This window comes from Magnolia sinica, chromosome 1 (genome assembly GCF_029962835.1).
Source record: "Magnolia sinica isolate HGM2019 chromosome 1, MsV1, whole genome shotgun sequence".
NCBI classification, from domain to species: domain Eukaryota; kingdom Viridiplantae; phylum Streptophyta; class Magnoliopsida; order Magnoliales; family Magnoliaceae; genus Magnolia; species Magnolia sinica.
In genome coordinates, this window is record NC_080573.1 from 52,232,479 (window position 1) to 52,250,906 (window position 18,428).

Here is an 18,428-nt window from a genome sequence, read left to right on the forward strand (position 1 = left end):
GTCGACCATAACAGAGGTGCACAGGTCACCCAGCCTTCCGAGCACTAGTAGCACCTCCAGCACCACTTCCGAGGCAGTTCACCGGCTCTTGTTTTAGGTGCGATGCGATGGGGCACCATATGTAGGAGTGTCCCCGCCCCCAACACCAGCCTAGAGGTCCACAACAGCCTCCACCACAACCGCAACAGAGACCCCCACAGTATCAGCGACAGTAGCCCCCACCACCGAGGCCACCTCTGTAGCATCATCAGCCCGAGCCTCCGAGGCCACAGCAGCAGAGGCAGTAGTTTCGACTACCTCAGCGACAACAATAGCAACAACACGCTCAGAGAGGACAGGCACCTCCCCAACCAGCTTAGGCTAGATTCTACGTGGCCTAGTAGGATCCTCAGTCATCTGGAGGAGTCGTTGAGGGTATACTTCCAATCTCTACATGCATCGGTCAAGTTTTATTTGATTCCGGTGCTTCGCACTCGTTTATGTCCGAGGGATTTTTTCGTTCAACTGGATTGCTGACAGAGTCTGGTCGAGAGGAGTTAGCCGTATCGACACCCTTGTGAAAGACTACAGTATTAAGCCACTTCTGTTTGTCTTACCCTATGTTAGTGGAAAAGATTTTCTTGCCCGCTGACTTATACATGGTGCTGATGTCAGATTTCGACGTAATCTTGGGCATGGATTGGCTTGCCGAGTACCACGCCATATTGGATTGTTCCACGAGAATAGTCACGTTCTTTATACCAGGCTTGCCGCAGTTTCAGTTCATTGCAGAACCCCAGGGAGGGCCATTGTCGTCCTTGATGTCCTATGCCATTGAGAAGCCTGTTGCCACTTGTATCGACCAGTTGCCTGTAATTTTTCTAACGTGTTCCAAGAAATTCCAGGATTAATGCCTCACCGACACACCGAGTTTCAGATTGATCTCGTGCCCAGTACCACGCCTATTCGAAGGTCCCGTACCATATGACACCATTGGAGTTATGGGAACTGCAAAAGTAGTTGGACGAGTTGCGCTAGTTGGGCTTTATCCGTCCGAGCAGTTTTTCGTGGGTAGTGCCAGTACTCTTCGTGAAGAAGTAGGATGGCTTATTGAGGGTTTTCGTAAACTACCGCGACCTCAACCAGGTCATGATCAAGAACAAGTACCCACTCTTGAGGATTGATGATTTGTTTGATCAACTGCAGGGTGCGCAATTCTTTTCGAAGATTGACCTATGTTCCAATTATCATCAGATTCAGGTCCGATAGGAGGACAATCCGAAAATGGCTTTCAAGACGCGTTATGGTCATTTTGAGTTCCAGGTCATGTCCTTCAGACTGACCAATGGGCCCTCGGTGTTTATGCAGTTGATGAACGAGGTCTTCTGCCCTTATCTAGATTAGTTTGTTGTAATCTTCATCGATGATATTCTGATCTATTCAAGGACCCATGAGGAGCATGAGCAGCATCTGGAAGTTACGTTGCAGACCCTCCACGCACACCAGCTGTATGCGAAGCTAGAGAAGTGCGAGTTTTAGCAGGAGGAGGTAAAGTTCCTTGGTCACGTGGTGACAAGGGAGGGCTTCGCAGTGGACCTCTCGAAGGTTGAGACAGTACATCAGTGGGGCCAGCCCACGACTGCATCCGAAATCCATAGTTTCCTTAGTTTAGCGGGCTACTACCGGCGTTTTATTGAGGGCTTCTCTGTATTGTAGCCCCGCTGACCAGGTTGACTCGGAAGAGCGTGGAGTTTATTTGAAGCAACGCCTGCGAGTGAGCATTTATGGAGTTGAAGGATCGCCTCACGTCCGCTCCTGTCCTCACTCTTCCCTCTGGGAGTAATGGATTTATTGTATTCACTGCATATTGGTTTGGGTGCTATTCTAATGGAGCACGGGAGACCAGTGGCCTTCACGTCTCGTCAGCTCAAGATCCATGAGCTGAACTACCCCACGCATGATTTAGAGCCGGCTGCAGTTGTCTTCACACTAAAGGTGTGGAGGCACTATCTCTATAGGGTTAGGTTCGAGCTCTTCTCCGACCACAAGAACTTGAAGTACCACTTCTCGTAGTCTGAGTTGAACATGAGGCAGAGGCACTGGATGGAGCTCCTGAAGGACTATAACTTCGATCTTCAGTACCACCCGGGCAAGGCGAACGTGGTAGCGGATGCCCTCAGCCATCAGTCACGAGCCTGGTGGCGCATATGATGATTAAGGAGTGGCGGATGCTTGAGGATGTGGCAGAGTATGATTTTGAGTTCGGCCTGCAGTTTTCTATCGTGCAGTTATCAAGCCTGTCGATTTAGCCCTCTCTTGTCGCAAGGGTGATCGAGGCTCAACAGGTTGATGAGTCATTGCAGAGTTATATGGCTGAGGCGGCATCTGAGAGTCGGGCAGATTGGTAGATTGGTACAAATGGTGGACTTCGCTTCAGAGACCACTTATGTCCCAGATATTCCTGAGTTATGCAGAGATCTTATGACCGAGGCACATCGATCGCAGTTTTCTATCCATCCTGGCTCGACGAAGATGTATCGTGACATGAGGTGACAGTATTTTTGGGTGGGGTTGAAGCCCCAGATCGCCAATTTTATGGCCTAATGTGACACGTGCCAGCGTGTCAAGGCCGATCATCATAGACCCCCTGGTCTATTGCAGCCGTTGAGTGTTCCGATGTGGAAGTGGGATCACGTGTGGACAGATTTCATTATGGGCTTGCCAAGGACTCAACGTGGTCATGACTCCATCTGGGTTGTCATTGATTGTTTGACGAAGTCGGCGCATTTTCTTCCGATTCGTACGACTCGACCTTTAGACCGGCTTGCGAGATTATTCATCGAGGATATTGTGAGACTGCATGGCATTCCAGTTTCGATCATTTCTGACCGAAACCTGAGGTTTACGTCTCAGTTTTGGGGGAGCTTCTAGAGAGCGATGGGGACTGATTTGCAGCTCAGTACCGTGTATCATCCACGGATAGATGACCAGATCGAGAGGGTCAACCAGATCCTTGAGGATATGCTTCGAGCCTGTGTGATTGATTTCGGGGGTAGCTAGGATGAGCATCTGCGATTGGCTGAATTCGCAGACAATAACAGCTATCAGGAAACCATCGGCATGGCTCCTTTTGAGGCACTATATAGTAGACCATGCAGATCACCGAGTTGTTAGACTGAGTTTGGAGAGCACCGTCTCCTAGGTCTCGAGCTTGTGCATGAGACGTCAGAGGCTATTGATATCATCAGGAAGAGGATGCACACAGCTCAGAACCGGTAGAAGAGTTTTGCTGATCGTTGGCGTCGCCCCTTAGAGTTTGATGTAGGGGACCATGTGTATGTCAAGGTCTGGCCCATGAAGGGCGTAGTTCGATTTAGAGCGAAGGGTAAGCTTGCTTCGAGATTCATAAGACCTTTTGAGATCACTAGGCGCGTTAGCGCCATGGCCTATCGGCTTGCCCTGCCATCTCAGTTTTCTGACGTCCACAACATTTTCCATGTCTCTATGTTGAGAAAATATGGGTTAGACATCGTTCCTATTATTGATTAATAGCCGTTAGAGGTTCAGGAGGACGCTTCCTATATTGAGCAGCCAGTTCCTATCCTTGATTGGAAGGAGCAGGTCCTCCGGACCAAGGTCATTTCGTTGGTGAAGGTTCAGTGGGGTCACCATTCTCTCAAGGAGGCTTCTTGGGAGCGTGAGGTTGAGTTTCGAGAGCGTTATTCGTATCTCTTGATGACTAATTATGTGTTATATTTTGTATGTTATCTCTAATTTTATATAGTGATGTTATGTTTCTTCTCCCTCATGAGTTATGACTAGTTGCGATGATTGTGTAAATTTTGAGGATGAAATTTTTAATTAGAGGGGAGAGCTGTAATCCCCGTATCTTAGACTGTACCATTTTGTAAGCTTCCACAGTCTTTCCGGTCAAATTCTGGCAACCTTTGACCCTTAACCAGCATTTGCGCGCGACCTTGAGTCACACAACGTCTACCTGAATTGACTTAACCCAAGAATTGTACCCTTATGACCACGCCATCACCATGGTTCCGATGCCGCATCTCGCGCACCGATCCGATACTCTGGCCAGGAGATGTGGGCTAGCATTCGATGCGAGAAAAATGCCTCCCGTACGAATTTCGAGAGAATCTCTATGACTTGTCACATCAATCAATCAATCAATCAATCAATCAATCTCATCATGTCAAGTGCACATCAACTCACACCCTTCCCCAAGCAACCTCCAAAGTTAAAAGTTTCTTACACCATCCATACCTTTCTTACACACTTTACCACAAAAGTCAAAAAGGCTCTTACACACCCATCCCTCTCTCTCCCATCCATCACTCTATCACATCTCTCTCTTTACAACCCTCTCTCTCATTTCTCAACTCATTTTCCCAAGCAAGAGAAAGCCTCACACGTCCAAGCTCTTTCCCTTCTCCATGAGAACTTTGTGTGTGGCCCACTTCCTCCCCTCTCATCTCCCATCTCAACCATAAAAAATTCATCTCCTCCGTTAGGATCGAAGCTAAGGAGCAAAGGAAGCCAAGGGGCCAAGAAGAAAGCAGTGAGTGATTTTGAATTTTGTCTTTCATTCATTTATTTGATTTAAGGGTCCATATCTATTGGGACCCACCTTGATGTAGGCTTTGTATCAAAGAGGGGCCCATAGTGGCGAGGCCCCTCCATCTTCGCCGATGTCTCTCTCTCTCTCTCTATGATTATGGCCCACCTAGTGTGTGTACATCATCCATGCCATCCGGTGGACCCCATCTAAGTGGGACACACCATGATGTTTATATGTCATCCCAACCGTCCATGGGAGGGCCCACCTTGAGGTGGCTAATAGTGGGGGTGGCTGCCAGTGAAGTGTGACCCAACGTGGGCCCACCCAGCTCCATAGCTTCGGTGGCAGACCGAGTGAAAGATGCCTCATTTCAACACTGGAGGTCTTGGTATCGATCCCTGTGGTGGTGGCTAACCTGAAGTATGTGTACTAACGTAGAGTGTGGACTGACAGTGGGTGTACACTAACAGTGGGTGTGTGCTGACGGTGGGGTCAATGAGACCCATCCACGCCGTCCACCCTTTTAGATGGGCCATACATGGTGTATGTGCTTTATCTAGACCGTCCACCAACCTGGACAGTGGGATCGACACCCGTGTGGGGCCCTCCTTGATATGCCTGGTAGCACCCAAATCCATAGCTCAACTGGTAAACTGAGTGAAAGACACCTTGTTTCAACGTGGGACCCACGTCCCATAGCTCAAGTGGTAGACAGAGTGAAGGATACCTCGTTTCAATGCTAAGGTATTGGCATTGATTGCCATGCAGGTGGCTAACAGGGAGGTGTGTGCTGACGGTGGGCTCCGTTGGACCCACCCACGTTGTCCATCTAGTTTGGTGGGCCACACCACAGTGCATGTGTTTTATCCAAACCGTCCACCATCCCTGGACGGTGGGACCCACCCCCACATGTGGGCTACCATGATGTGTGTGTATGTCCAAGCTGTCTAGGGCCTGGACGTTGCTTGTATATTAAATATAATATTATTATATTATATTAATATATAATATGATATATTAAATATTATATTATAATATATATGTTTTATGTGTATATTATATATATATATATATATATATATATATACATATCTCCCTCATTAATGCAGAAAAGCTGCATGTACAGTAGCTGACATCTTTAATATATATATATATATACACATTTTATATTACCAGTTGTGGTGGGCCCTACGTGGGACCCACCTCTTCTTTTTTTTTTTTTTTAAGTAGCAAGTTGCTCCCTTGGCATCAGCTAGGTCCGTGAGACCTATTGCACGTGTGGATACAATCCACACCGTCTAGCTTTGTGGGTCCCACTGTTATTCGATGTGTAGGCGCCAACAGGATGATGTGTTTTATCTTCACGGCCCACTGTTTGGGTGGTGGGGCCCACCATAACGCAGGTGTAAGACCCATATCCCACCCTGTACCATTCCGTAGGCTTCCACGGTCCTCCCGATCAAATTTCGGTGACTCGCAATCTGTTATCGGTAATTGCGCACGATCCTATGTCATATCCTGTAGATCTGAGTCGGCTTAATCCGAGACTTGTATCATTATGACCGCGCCATCGCCGAGGTTCTAATGCCGCGTCGCATGCGCCAAGACGATACCCGAGCCAGGAGATGTAGGCCCGCATTCAGTTCACGAAAAAATGTCGCGTGTTGCAATTCATAAAGAATCCATCACATCAATCACTTCACTTGTCAAAGTACACCCATCAAGTCAAGTTCCCTATCCCATCCCCTTAGTACCCTACACCATCCCCAAAGTCAACCTTTGCATCCCATCTCTTACACACCCCATCACTCCTCTCCCATCATCTCTCTCTTTCATTCTCTCTCATTTTCCCTCCCAAGCAACCCACGTCCAAGCTCCCCATGAGAGAGCTAGTGTGGCCCACCTTCCCATCTCCCATCTCCACCATCTTAAGTCGATCTCAACCGTTGAAGTCCATCCATTAGATCTTTAGCATGCATTGATGGGAGAAAAAGTCTAAGAAGATCTAAGGTAGGTGTCTCCTATGGTTAGATCCCTCTTTCTCTCTCTCCTCTCTTTATTTCTTTTTATGATATGATGATATGTGTGTATGGCCCACCTGATCAACAATCTGAACTATCTAGATTTTTTAGATGTCCAGCGAATGGGGCCTGTCTTACTGCCCGTTTTGGGCCAGCTAAGATGGAGGAAATAACAAATATCGGCTTGGTCCGTGTGGACCCCACCGTGATTGATGTATTTCATCCCTGTCGTGTGGGGTGGCCACGTTTACGTGGGACCCACCTTGATTAATGTGGGTATGCGGTCGGTCCAGCGTCCCTAGACGTCTTCACTGAAGAGTGAACAGACGCAGGAAAAAGAAAAAAAAGAAAGAAAAAGGGAAGCGTTTTAAGGCTTTTGAGGAGGGCTACCTATGCAGGCCCCACCTTGATGTATTGGTCAAATCCACGCCATCTATTCCACTCTCCAGCACATTTTAGGCGTTGAGCCAAAAATTGAAGTCAATCCGAGCTTCTAGCGGGCCATAGCATAGCAAATGGTGGTTTTTACCATTGAAACCCACCCTGACGGTTTTATACATTGAAAATATATTGAATATTGGACTTATTTGGTCCGTCTCGACTCCTAAGATCCAATGGTTGGAGTGGATTCACCTGATATAGGCCCCGCATACTAAAAACTGTAAAAATTTCTGTTTTTCAAATATATATATATATGTAATGCAGCAGCAACAAGCACTACTGTCGCTGATAACCCAAGGACGTAGCAGTGTCCTGCGCTAGCCATGGGCGGACGGGCAGGGACCACGGGTCCCAGCCATGGGCCCCACCATGATGCGTTTTCAATATCCACACCATTCATTTTGTAGGCCCTTAGGGCAGTGGGCCACCCTCCAAATTTCAGCCATACATGTAGCTCAGGTGGCCCACATCATAGGAACAATGGTGATTGAATGGTGGCCATTGAAACCCATTTTGGGTTCACAGAAGCTTTGGATCAACTTGAAATTTATTTTTCCCCTACATCCAGGTCCGTGTGACCCTATCAATGGATTGGATGGAGAGTAAACGTTATGGTGGGCCCCACGTGAGACCCACCTCTATAGAAGAGGGTTGGTTGGCATACGTCACACACCATCTATATAGCTGCTGTATGAGCTGTCAGCAGTTTCTGTGGGTGTGTGATCCACACTATCTATTTGGACGGTGGGACCCACTGATGTGTGGATATCGTCCATGCCATCAGTTCATTTATGTTGGCCCCTCCATGATGTATGTGCTGAATATGCACACCGTCCATGTGGACGGTGCTGCGGGGACTAACCACGATGTATGTATTTTATGTTCACCCTATTCATCTGGTGGGCGTATTTTGAGGTGCAGGCCCACCTTGATGTAAGTATCTTGTACCCACATCGTCCGTATTTGGATGGTGGTAGGTGTTGCACACCGTGATGTATGTGTAATCCACTCCGTCTATCCAATAAGGGAACGTGGACCCCACCTTAATGCATGTACTTTATTCCATGCCGTCCATCTCAAGGGTCCACTGTGATGCACGTATTTCTCTAAGTTGTCCATCTGTTCAGATTAATGGGACCCACCTTATTGTATCCATTTTATGTGTTGCCCATGTACAACATGTGTGGTCCATCTTTAATGAATATATTGTATATCCACGCCATCTATCAGTTGGACACACAATACAAAATCGGTGGGGATTGAACGGCTACCATTGAAACCCGATTTTGGGGTCATAGAAGTTATGGATTAGTATGAAATTTGTTTTTCCTCTTAAGTTAGGTCCATGTGACATTGTGAACAGATTGGATGGAAAATAAATGTTACGGTGGGTCCACTTAATGAAAATAAAGCCCATTATTGAGGCCCATTTGATACGGCCCATTTGACTCAACTTAGTCCATTTGAGAACGCCCATTTGATTCGACTTGGTCCATTTGATACTACCCATCTGACGTATTTGGGGCCCATTTGGTGAGGCCTGATGTGATGTACTTGGAGCTCATTTGATAAGGCCCTTTAAGACGCCCAACATGTTGTATTTGCTAAGGCCCAACATGACGTATTTCGACCCATTTGAGTGAGGCCCATTGGTGCGACCCGTTGATGCGGCCCACTTAGCATATGCGAGGCCCACCTTTTGATGTGTTTATGGCCCATTCATGAGGCCCACCTTGATGTATTTGTGACCCACCCATGAGGCCCACTGTGTTGTGTATTTGAAGCCCAAGGTATTAGGCCCATTGATGTGACCCATTGATGCAACCCACCTAATGTGTGTGACGCCCATTAGCGCGGCCCACTGTGATGTGTTCGTGACCTTTGGTGAGGCCCATGATGAGGTATATTAGGCCCTTGTGCGAGGCCATGGGCTTACTATATGCTTGACTCTACGTGGGCCACTCCTTGGGAGCAATGTCGCTTAAATGTCCACATTGATAGGCAATTATGGTTTAATGACCACATTGTGACCTTCCATTAGGCCTTGTTAGGCCCATTCTTACCAATCCAATTGTCATGACCGATTTGCTGATTTTGATTAGCGATCAAGGCAGATTATCGTGGCCGATTACTGATTACGATTGTCGTGGTCGATTAACTGATTATCGATCAAGGCCGACTGCCTATTATGATTGTCATGGCCGATTGGCCGATTGTCATGGCCGATTACCGATTATGATTATCATGGCCGATTATCGTGGCCGATTACCGATTATGATTGTCATGGCCGATTGACTGATTTCAATCGAGGCAGATTATCGTGATCGATTACCGATTATGATTGTGGTGGCCGATTAACTGATTATCGATCGAGGCTGATTATCATGGCCGATTGTCGATTATGGTTGTCATGGCCGATTGGCCGATTATCGTGGCCGATTACTGATTATGATTGTCATGGCCGATTGACCGATTATTGATCGAGGCCAATCATCGTGACCGATTATGGATTCCGATTGTGATGTGTATTATGTCCGTGTTTGAGGCCCAAGGTGATGTATATGCGTCTCGTATTTGAGGCCTGTTATGATGTGTGTTCAGGCCGTGTTTAAGGCGTAATATGATGTATATGAGGCCTATGCGATGAGGCCCATTGGGATACATTTGAGGACTAGGCTATGAAGCCCATTATGATGTATGTTAGGCCCATGAGGAAGGCCCATTGTGATGTATTCATGGCCCACGATGCATGGCCCATTTGATGTATTTGAGACCCATGTGTAGGGCCCACATGTCATGTATTTGAGGCCCATGAGCAGGGCCCACCTGTTGTATATATGTGGCCCTTGAGTAAGGCCCACTGTGTTGTATATCAGGCCTTTGTCTGAGGCCTGGCTCTATGTGGGTCATTCCTTCGAGGCAATGTTGGTTAAATGTCCACATTGTCGAGGTGAATTGTTGATACAGATTATAAGTATGTGACAGCATAGCATCATCATACATGCCCATACACATCATCTGCATGTTTGTTATGAGATGTGGTTGACAATTGCATATGTCATTAGGTAGGTTGTTATGAGACTCCCTGATAGGCAGAGGTTATCTCACATGAGTGCACGGTATGCGCATGATTGATGCATGACTGGATTGTATGACTCATGCATCTTGCATTATGTGCCCTAGGACATCAGGGCCGTAACCTCCACAGACATATCATGGATGGTTAGATGGGACACCGAAAATGTTTGGTTCTAGCATACGAGTGCCATAGATGTCCCTAGGTGAAAATCTCTAAACCTCTGAGGCCAGGAGACACCCTAACGTCAAGATCGAGTGGATACATGACCGTCCGAGTGCCGAATACCAGGAGACCGAGTTTCCCACTGAGTTATGGTTGGTTGGGAGGGGGTGTAGCCTTACCCGCCCGAGGGTAGGGGGCATTGTTAGGCTGAGTTTGACCAGCTTGTGAATGGGTCCGCTATCGACGTGCCGGATAGGTTTTGTCAGACTATTGGCCAGGCGGATAGTGAGGTTTCTTATGCTCACTTGGACTCTGCTACTAGGAGAGACTGCCATTTAGAGTGTACTAAACCCCGGTGATGATTCCAAAGAAGAACTGTACTGATATGTAGACTTATCGAGTAGGTGTTGCATACTCATTCATTCATTCATTTACTATCCACTCGGGTTGGTGGTGCGCAACTGATTGTTGTGTACCTTCGTAATGACAAGGATTTTGGTTGGGCGCACGACTAACTTAAGATCAGGAGTTTACCACATTGAGTCTGACTATCCAAATTTAGGTATGGGACTGGTTTGGATAGAAGTCCCTTGTGGTGGACCCCATAGCCTGCGAAACTACGTACTATCATCTCGGCTTCACACTCCAGCATGGTCACTCCATTCGCACCGCATATTGTATTACATCTATGGCATATGACATTTTGGGTTATTGTGTTTCTGCATTATATGGTTTAGATACGGCTGATGCTAATCGTGGACTCATCAGGAATTACATATTACATCGCATCCTTGGTATTCGATATCTGGTTCTTTATGACTCCTCATTTACATAGCTATTCTATATTGTGTATTCTAATATTGATTGATTCATGGAGTTGTCTGTATTTCCGCTTACTCTGTTATCGTATGATTTATGATCTCGTCAGTATTTCTATTTACCTTGATAATTCATGATCTTATTAGTATTTCTGCTTATTCCGATATTATATGATTTATGGATTACCAGTATTTCCGATATTGTATGATGACGGCATTGTATTGAATACTTGGTACTTACCTTGTGCACACACTTACACCACCCTCTAAGCTTTCTATAAGCTTATGCATGATAGATGCGTGCAGGTGATGTTAGGTTGCAGCAGTGTTGAGCATGGAGCATGCAGCGGTCTTCTGGAGCATAACTTTCGATTTATGTATTTCTCTTTCACTATTGTACTCAAATGATTATATTAGTGGATATATGATGATGATGTTGCCTTTGTGAATTGGGTAATCTTGTGGTTATGCTTATTACAAGATAATATATATATATATATATATATATATATATATATATATCCTCCTCGTAGGATTCCAGGATCGGAATCTGGCGTATGGGCGCTAGGAGCCGAGAATAGGGTTCTACAAAGGCTATCGGCACCGGATTTGGTGATCGGGATTCCTGTGAATCTAATCTCCGGGTTTGGGGCTTGATAACAGGTGTTGTATCCATACCGTCCAACCACTTGTGAGATTATTTCATGGCATGAGGTAAATGAGTGAGATCTAAAGTTCAAGTAGACCCCACCACTTGCAATAATAATGGGGTACAATGACATCCACCATTTAAACTTCTTAGGAGCCACAGTGGTTCCCACCCAAGTTGATACTTAGTTTTCACTTCATCTATCTCTATTTTAATTATGAATAGGTTGGATCTCAAAATATGTAAGGATGGGCTCGATTTGATATTTATGAGGCCCATTTGAATCGGCTCACTTGATTCGGCCCACTTAAATCGGCCCATTCGAATCAGCCCATCTGATCGGCCCACTTAATCGGCTTGATGCAATGTATGCGAGGCTGCCCATGACCGAGGTCCAATGTGATGTATGTGTGGTCGTTGCATTGTGTATAAATTCCTTATGTAGGCCACTCCTTAGGAGCAATGTTGGTTTGACGTCCACAATGATGGGCAATGATGGTTAGATGTCCTCATTGTGACCTTCCCTTAGGCCTTGTTAGGCCCATTCTCTTCGTGGGTTAACACAAATAAGTGGGCCCCATTCGTTGTAGACGAATGACTTCATAACCACGGCTAACGGTGATTATCGACCCTGATTATCGATGCCAGTTACCGATGCTAAGTATCGGTGCCGATTGTCGAGACAAACGCCGATTATCGACCCTGATTATCGACGCTGATTACCGATGCTGATTATTGGTGCCGATTGCTGAGGCCGACGCCGGTTATCGATATCGATTATGAGTATGTGACAATATGACATTATAATACATGCCCATACGCATCATCTGCATGTTTGTGTGAGACAAGTGATTGATCATAGCTCATGCCATTAGGCAAATTGTTATGGGACTCCTTGATAGAGGGAGATGCCCACATGAGCGCGTAGTACACGCATGATTGTTGTATGACTGGATTACGTGATTCATGCATCTCGTATTGTGTGAAATGTATACTATACGCCCTAGCGACATCAGGGCCATAGCCACCATAGGCATATCGTGGTTGGTAGGATTGGATACCAGAAATCTTTTTCTACATGGGGTACTATAGATATCCCTGGGTGAAAGTCCCTATACCCTTATGGTACCAAAAGGTTGCTCCAACGTCTACACCAAGTGGGTACAGGAGCGCCGAGTGTCGATTACCAGATGGTCGTGCTTTCCACTGTGTCATGGTCGATTGAAAGGGGGTGCGACCTTACCAGCCGGAGAGGAGGGGGCAAAGCTAGGCTGAGTTTGACCAGCTCGAGGAATGGGTCCGCTATCGACGAGTCGAGCCCAATATTGGCAGGCGGATAGTGAGGTCTCTTCCACTTACCTTATTACGTGCGATGGGGCGGCAATCTAGTTGGAGTATACTAGACCCCGGTGATATTCCAGAGTTGAGCCGTATTGATATGTAGACTTAGATGAGGATTCATATGCTTGATTTGCATCTCGCATCGCATGACCTTGGTACGGCCGACATCATTCATACCTTGCATCGCATAACTTTGGTACAGCTAATGGTATTCATGAATTTATCAGCATGTCCGCATTACTTTGATACTGTATAACTAGTACCTTGCACACACACTTTCACCGCCCTTTAAGCTTTCCATAAGCTTATGCATGACTGTTGTGTGCAGGTGACGTTGGACCGCAGCAACGCTGAGGCAGGAGCGCATAGCAGATCATCTTGGAGCTTTTTGTCCATTATCATTGTATTTCCCTTTATGCTCATTGTACTTGTAGAGTTTTTGATTATAGTGAAAATGTCATGGAGTTTTTGGTTGTTGTTTGTGGGCTATGCTTTTGGTTATGCTTATTATGAATCAAACTGGTGTTGAAAATCCTCCTCGTAACATCCCTGGATCGAAACCTGGCGAATGGGCGTTGGGAGACAGGAATGGGGTTCTAAGGAGGCTGTCGGCGCCGGATTCGGCGATCGAAAATTTTGTGAGCCCTGTTTTTGAGTTTGGGGCGTGACAATTCTCCATCACTTCATAGTCAATTCCCTATACTTCACGGTCAATTCAATGCATTTCACAGTCAATTCCCTTCATTTCACGGTTAATTCCATGCATTTCATGGCTAATTCTGGTGATTCCCCTTCACCTCACGGTCAATTCCATGCATTTCACGGTCAATTCCCTTCACTTCACGGTCAATTTTGTGCATTTCACAGTCAATTCCCTTCATTTCACGGTCAATTCCATGCATTTCGCGGTCAATTCTGGTGATCCCCTTCATTTCACGGTCAATTACATGCATTTCATGGTCAATTCCGACAATTCCCCTTCACTTCACAGTCAATTCCTTGCATTTCATGGTCAATTCCCTTCACTTCAAGGTCAATTCAATGCATTTCATGGTCAATTCCCTCCACCTCACGGTCATTTCCATGCATTTCACGGTCAATTCCGGCAATTCCCCTTCACTTCATGGTTAATTCCATGCATTTCACGGTCAATTCCCTTTTACTTCATGGTCAATTCAATGCATTTCACGATCAATTCCATTCACTTCACGGTCAATTCTGTGCATTTCACAGTCAATTCCGGTGATTCCCCTTCACTTCATGGTCAATTCAATGTACTTCACGGTCAATTCCCTTTACTTCACGGTCAATTCAATGCATTTCACGACATTTCACGGTCAATTCCTTTCATTTCATGATCAATTCTGATGATTACCCTTCACTTCATGGTCAATTCCATGAATTTCGCAGTTAATTCCCTTCACTTTACGATTAATTCCATGCATTTCACGGTCAATTCCCTTTACTTTCCTATCATTCAATGCATTTGACGATCAATTCCATTCACTTCACAGTCATTTCCATGCATTTCACGACCAATTCCATCAATTCCCCCTTCACTTCACGGTCAATTCGATGCATTTCACGATCAATTCCCTTTACTTCACAGTCAATTTAATGCATTTCACGATCAATTCCCTTCATTTGATGGTCAATTCCATGCATTTCACGGTCAATTCTAGCGACTCCCCTTCACTTGACGGTCAATTCCATGCATTTAACAGTTAATTCCCTTTACTTCACGGTCAATTCAATGCATTTCACGGTCAATTCCTTTCACTTCACAGTCAATTTAATGCATTTCAAGGTCAATTCCCTTTACTTCACGGTTAATTCAATGCATTTCACCTTCATTTCACGGTCAATTCCATGCATTTCACTATCAATTCCAGCGATTCCCCTTCACTTCACGGTCAATTCCCTTCACTTCATGGTCAATTTCGTGCATTTCATGGTCAATTCCCTTCATTTCATGGTCAATTCCGGTGATTCCCCTTCACTTCACAGTCAATTCCATGCATTTCACGGTTAATTCCCTTTACTTCATGGTCAATTCAATGCATTTCATGGTCAATTCCCCTCACTTCACGGTCAATTCCATGCATTTCACGGTCCAAAATTATAGATTCTTAATATACGGTGATTCCAAGAAATTAACATTAGACCCTTTGAAATTATCTCACATACATCTTTTACGTTGACCTTCACGCCAATTGCTTTCAATAGGTGCTGGTATAAATAAGAAGCAGAGCCCAAACATCTTTTAGCCGAACGGGGTTGACCCCATCTATACCCGATCGACCCCGTGAAATGCATGGAATTGACCGTGAAGTGAAGTGTATTGACCGTGAAATGCATTGAAATGACCGTGAAGTAAAGGGAATTGACCATGAAATGCATTGAATTGACCGTGAAGTGAAGTGTATTGACCGTGAAATGCATTGAAATGACCGTGAAGTAAAGGGAATTGACCATGAAATGCATTGAATTGACCGTGATGTAAAGGGAATTGACCGTGAAATGCATGGAATTTGTAAGTGCCATAGTTTATAGCCCTTTGTGTTGTCAAATTTGTGGTGTCAAAGACACTACTATGAAGCTTGCATATATGAAGAACAATGCTCTACTCAAGATCAATTTCGATTAACAATCATTGTTCACAAGTCAAGACTCGAGAAAGTGAGATTGTTATCAAGATCTCAAGATGCATTCAAGTTCTACCTCAAGATCTCAAGAAGCTTTCAAGTTTGAGCTCCATCAAGACTTCAAAGGTCACATGTCTCCTATGTTCAATGTCCTTACTTTACTCCTGAGGTATGACTGACCTTAGGTTGACCTTTAGAGTAGGTCATTTTGGATACATAATTCATATGTTTTCTATAAGTGAGCTTGGTCTATTCTAAGACTAGTCTTGGACTTTGTTCGACAAGTCCTAGCACTGCTTCGACCCGTCTAAGAAATTCCTGGATCAGTCGTAAGTTTGTTACAAAAATTAAAAATTTTCTGTTAGGCTTTGACTAGTCTTGGGGACTGTTTGACCAGTCATAGGAATAGTGCCGACTACATCTTCGACCTGTCGTAGAGCATTGTACAACGCTGAAAATCGACTTGCTTCAACCAGTCCTGTGAATCTATGACCAGTCGTAGGAGACCCATGAGCAGTCGTAGACCACCTACGACTAGTCGTAAAACTGCCAAATCTTATCGCGCCCGAATTTTCCAAATATTTATTGGTTCTACGATCAGTCGTAGAGGTCCTTAGACCAGTCGAAGGTGTGATTTGCTCACCTATAAATAGAGCACGAATCTCAGAATAAAATAAGAACTTTAAGCTAAATTAATTCGGTCTTCTGAGGGATAAGTCGGTGCTCCATTTAAGCTAAGTGTGCATATTTAATATTCTCTTTCTTTAGCTTTGTTAATTGATTTTGTTTCTTGTATTCCAATCTAATCTGAAAAGAGGAATTGTTGTTTTCCTTTTTCTAGAATCAAAATCAATTAGAGCTAGCCCTTTTTAATTTAAAATCTATCAGAACCTAGAACCATTATAAAGTGAGTGTTGGACATTGAACTTTGACATTCAAATCTCTACTCTGACTTGGTTCTTCTAGGCTGCTACAACAAAGGAGAAAATCAGGTATTTTATAATTTGTGTAATTTACATTGTTTGGTTTTGTTTGAGGTTAAGCCAGAAAAATCTCAAAGTTGTTAGTTATCTGAGGAGAGCCAGAAAACTCAGAAGTGAGGGTTTTTGAATTGTGTAAGCCCTTTGAAAAAGACACAATTGTGAAGGTTTTGGGTGAACTTGTGAAAACCTATTTGATAGTGAACGCTAATATCCCCTGTGTGAGGATATTAGGAGTGGAGTAGCATTCTGTGTGGTTGTTGTTTAACAATTGGTGAACACACAGGCGAACTATTATAATTCTTTGTATTGTGGATGTGTGATTTATATTTCCTATCTTTTATCATTCAGAATTGTGGAATGTATGTGTGAATGTGAATGTTGTAATCATTTCATTTCAAGCACAGTGGGAAATGTTGTAATAATTTAGATTTACATTTCAACATTATATTTTTGCAATCTCTTTATTACGTTGAGTTTCTGCTTCACTATTTCTTCTAGAAATAAGGTTGTCCTACCATAAACTTTAGTTTTTGGTGTAAGGTTGTCCTTAGAACAATTTGTGTTTCTATTTCTCTAGTTTAGGTTACTTTCCATTCCTATTCTTTGATTGCTATCTAGTCTTTATTTCATATTCCGTTGTATTTATTTTTAATTTGGCATAATCTTATTCATCCCCCCTCCCCTCTAGGACATATAGCTTGGCCATTTCAAGTGGTATCAAAGCCTAATTGCTCACTCTTATTGCTTTTTATTTGCATTTAATTCATGAGCTAACGATCTAAGCTATATATAAGATGTCAAATTTTGATAGCCTATCAGTCAGCATGCCTCCACCCTTTGATGGCTCCAACTATGCCTATTGAAAAGCCAGGATGAGAATCTTCCTCAAATCAATGGATGAGAGTGTGTGGCAAGCCACAGTGACTGAATGGAACCCACCTACCACTGAAGTGACTAGTATTGATGATTCAAAATCAATGAAAGTAGCACCATATTTCTCATGGACAACCCTTCAGAAAAAATGAAAGTAGTGCCAATGCAAAAGCACTAAATGCAATCACTTGCGCACTATCACCAGATGAGTTCAAAAGAATCGTATCCTGTGATACTGCAAAGCAAGCCTAGGATATATTAGAAATGACACATGATGGTACTACAATTGTCAAAAAATCTAAAGTCCAACTCCTCACAACTAAATTTGAAGAAATTCATATGGAGGAAAATGAAATGTTTATGGACTTTTACACAAGATTAAATGACATTGTAAACTCAATGTGGGGTCTTAGCGATAAAATTTCTGAAAGTAAAGTGTATGCAAAAATACTATGCTCACTTCCTAAACGGTTCAACTCTAAGATAACCGCGATTCAGGAACTTCGTGATACAGATAATATGAGGGTAGAAGAACTAGTTGGTTCTTTACAAACCTATGAGTTAAACTTTAAAGCTCTTAAAAGTAAATCCATTGCTCTCAAATCTTCTAAAGTTATTTATCAAGAAAACTCGAATTTAGAAAATTCCGAAGACGATATGGCTCTATTAGCGAACAAATTTTATAGGATTTTCAAAAGCAAGAAATGGGTAGATTTTCAAAAATCAAATAATAAGCAAAGATCTAAACCTAGATCTAAAAGTTGGAAGTCTTTGAAAGATAGTCAATGTTACAACTGCCAAGAGTATGAGCACTTAGCAAATAAATGTCTTAAAAAGGACAAAGCAAAAAGAAAGGGTATGTTA